This window comes from Rhipicephalus microplus, chromosome 6, assembly GCF_043290135.1.
Source record: "Rhipicephalus microplus isolate Deutch F79 chromosome 6, USDA_Rmic, whole genome shotgun sequence".
NCBI classification, from domain to species: domain Eukaryota; kingdom Metazoa; phylum Arthropoda; class Arachnida; order Ixodida; family Ixodidae; genus Rhipicephalus; species Rhipicephalus microplus.
Window position 1 is genome coordinate 73,820,507 of NC_134705.1, and position 4,188 is coordinate 73,824,694.

The window sequence follows — 4,188 nt, forward strand, 5'->3', positions numbered from 1 at the left end:
ACACATCGCAATTTCTAAGGAAAAAATGATCTATTACTGCATAGCATAAACAGTTCACTGCAGAATAATATTTCGATACTATAGGCTGGAGGGTTTCCTTATTTTACAGCATATTTTATAACAACACACAATGTATGAGTAATGACTGATAACTTATGTAACTGGTTATCTGGCACCTAAGGACAGCCGCTTAGAAGTGTAGACCACTAGCATGCCCGGAAGAAAAGCTGATACCTATCTGCTTCTGTAATCTATTTTATCACGCGTCGAACCCTCCCGTTAGCAGCTCTGCTGCGGTTGTAGCGTCGTGCCGACGACCTTGAATTGAATGATAATTGTAAACTCTCTTGTGCAGGGTAAATATGACATAATTGGTAATTAGCCCCCTCGTGACGCAATTATTATCACCATTGACGACCCTTTCAAGAAATGAAAGCTGAAGGATAATCAAGACAGGCACCGATGAAACCCCAAAGAAGTTCAAACCTTGTGATTCACACTATATATTTCTGCGGGACAAGGTGTATCAAGAAAATACCAAATGGTGTGAATAATAAAACTATACCGTAAATATTACGCCATTTATAACAGCTGGGACGAGTAGTGGAGAATAGCCTAATCAGCGAAAATCGTGTCCAGCAGTACTGTAAAGTGCAGGTAGCCAATGCATGAGCGATATTCAGTGAAGTATTGAACAACCCAACCCAGCCATATATAATCAAATCACTCTGTGTAATAAAAGATGTCTGTGATCGTTCATAAGCCAGCCCGATTTTTGTCACCCGCTTGGCAATTTATTGACGGAAGAAAACAGAAAGTTCTGTGTTTTGAATATTCGTTCGCAAACAGCAAAACATGTAGTGTCTCTTGTTCCATTTCACCACGAATGTGTATTGACGGCGCATTGTAAGCCGTTTGACACCCTTAACGATAGAATGATGATCAAACACTAAACGGACAATGATTTTCTAGTCCAAAATATCCGAAAGAGTGTAATTTAACGTAACCGCCCCCCCCCCCCTTCAGTAAACCCAATTTCATTTTTGGTGCTGTAGAGGTAAAAGTTCACAAACTTCATTTAAGGGCATATCATTGAATGTACAGCTATTATAATTTCGTATCACGTAGAAATTGATGCCATAAAGCCACATGGTATTTTTTCGCAATAAAATATCTGTGTTTTGGCTTCTTTCATTTTCCTTTAACGTTTCTTTCGCCGATATATGCCGCACTATATAATATAATTTCTATACCAACCATACCACACCCTTCACAACATTTCTCACTCGTTCAATGACTTATTTTAAGGGTTGGCTTAGTGTGTTTCCTATTAAAAAAACACTTTGCAGCCCCTCGTATGCATTCGTCATTCTCACTGAAAGAACGGCAAAGTGGTCGTGTTGCGCTTATACATATCCTTAAAAAAACAGACAATGTTTTCGACAAGTCATTGATTACATTTTCTAATTTAAAATCGCACCTAGCTTTTCTTTCAAAGCACGTGTTTTATTTCTAATGTGGTGCACATATTCTAGTACATTGAAATATTTCACACAGATTCAGAGTTAGGTGTCTCATTTTATCGGTGAGTGCTACCTAAACTTGTGATCACGTATAAACAGCGTAAGTATTACCATGCAACAAGGAATGTTGACATTGAACTGTCTGTGTTCACTCTACAACAGCTGTACACACGCACGGTACCCCGCAGCAAATACAAGGCGCACATCGGCCAAGCACCACAAGTCAATTTCTTAAACTTTTTGTTGTGGTTGAAGTACTTTCGGGTCGTACAAAGCTCGCAAGATTGATCGCATACCACTATAGGAAAATGTACCCGTGCCTTAGAGGAGAAACCAGAGTCGACATGATGCATTGGGATTCACAGCCCTCACCATTTTGTTACAATACAAACAGTATTATCGCACCCGCATGCTCACGCGAATCTTATTAGACGATATAAATATCGCAGCATAACTGCATCGTGCAAACGAACGTTTTCGCAATCTCGAAGAGCGGCATCGAAGACGGGAGCCAGGAGGCACATTTGACGCTGAAATCATCGAAGCATATTGTACCATTGTGCGAATAAAGAACCGGCACAAGTACAAGGACATTGCGCTAGTTTTAGTGGGCTTCCACTTGAGATTTCGCTACAGCTTCGAGAGTCTGCCTCAGGCACAGTGCACGCTTTGTAATGCTGCTGAAAGCCTCGTTTCTGGTGGCTTCTGCCACCAGAAACGAGGCACTCAGCGTGCGAGGCACTCAGCGTGCGAGGCACTGAGCGTGCGAGAAGCGCCTCACCTGAAGTTTGGCGACGATGAGTTTCACATCGAGTTCCACGGATCTAAGCACGACCTGCCGCTGTTTCTAGAGCAATACAACTTTCACCTGAAAGGCGTGGTTGACTGTCCCAAGTTTCGCGAAAACTTTGACGTACTCGAAGAGAAGGCAAAGGACTTTGATCTTAGGCTGGTGTTGTGAAGTGTGCCGCCAAGGCCACAGGCCGCTGTCTCCACTGTTAGGTATCGCGTCTTTCTCAGCTCACGGCTGCTTCTGCGCATAGCTAATAAGTGGAGAGGACTAGGCAACGGTGGGCTAAGCAATATTTATGCACAGTATAAATAGAGGCGTTACTTAATCGGCACTGGAGCCGACAGCTTAGGGAGCTCGAAGAGCCCGGATGTCTTCGGAAGCTCCGACGTACTCGTCTGCGTCTCGTAGTCATGCCGCTTTGTTCTCAAAGGCCCTGGCCACCCTTAAGTCAGAAGTCTCTAATAAGGAACGCTGCTAGTACTAGCGTCAGCAGCCTCTAATCAGGAACACCGTAGTCATTGAATCAGCAGTCTCCAATCAGGAGTCGCTGCTGGGGTGCACCCGTGGGCGAGTGCTATTTCCCCGCGTTGCTTAAGACACGCCACGCCAGATGAAGTCGACTGCATCATCGGGCTGGAATTGGACCCGTGGGTGGAGGGAATTAGCCGTGTATTCCGTAAGACGCCGTTGCCGAGATTTGCGTAAGCCTGGCTTGCTCGCTCGTTTTTAGGCTAATTGCATTCGCAGAATAAAAGTAGTTAGGTTTGGACTCCATAGCAAAGCAGTGTATAAAAAGCGCTTTGAAGTTTTTTTTACTATATATAATTAAAGGACGACCACAAGGGAAAAATTCTGCTATTCGAAATGCAAGCATTGGAGGCCTACCCTCTATTACGCGAAAAAAAAACGCAAGAGGGAGATCAGGCTAAGTACCAGCACGCTGTTAAACAACCATACAAGATTAAATCCCAGGCTGTTAAACAACCATACAAGATTAAATCCCAGGCTGTTAAACAACCATACAAGATTAAATCCCAGAATCCACAATCTCGAAGAAGATGCTCACAGTGATGAGGAAAATAGGTGAAGAGGGTGACAAACAAGCAGTGAATACTGTGCTCATGATAGTATAATATCTTAGGTTTCGCGCTCCTAAACCAAGATATGAATATGCGATGTGCCATTGAGAAGGGAGATACAAATTTTGGTCAGCTGGCGTTCTCAAGTGCACGGGCCTCTAACATTTAGCCTCCAGCTAAATGCGACCACAGCTACTGGGATTGAACTCACGACATTTGCGCTAGCAGCCGAGCAGGGTAGTCACTGCTCCACCGAGGAGCATCTACATGAAATGAAAGTGCGTCATATCTACTGTGCTGGGAAAACAGGTATACTACATGTGAAGCACCTCTTTAACTAGCCTTCTAACGCTGTCTCATGATACGAACGCGCCACGCACCGCAGCTGTTGGCGTGGTGCCAAGTAGGCCACGCACCTGCTGGGCGTTGACGTCATCGACTTCACGCTCCCTTCGCAATGCTTGCTGAAGTCACTGTCACCCTCGCCTGCCGCAGCTGCCACCTCGTCCTTTAGCCGTTTCGCTCGCAGGATTTCAAGCTGGACGGTTGTGCCCTCGCGATCTCCGACGCCAGCGTAGCTCCCGCCGACTGGTTCGCCCTCCGCGGTCTCCTGACGCCGTGCAGCTCTCGCATTGTGGCGCCCAGCCCTTGGACTGCTTCGACCAGATCCCCATTTTCTCATCTCCTTCTTTTTTCCGTCGCTTGCCTGTCTACTTCTTCGTCTATTTTCCATCTATTCTTTTTATCCCTCCTTCCCCCCACCCCTATAAGGCACTGCGCCGTGTCGCCTGAA

General features: G+C 45.4%; 1 pseudogene; it reads left to right on the forward strand.

The window, feature by feature from the left end:
* Positions 1-1,998: 1,998 nt before the first annotated feature.
* Positions 1,999-3,387, forward strand: LOC142765892 (mRNA cap guanine-N(7) methyltransferase-like; annotated as a pseudogene).
* Positions 3,388-4,188: the final 801 nt, after the last annotated feature.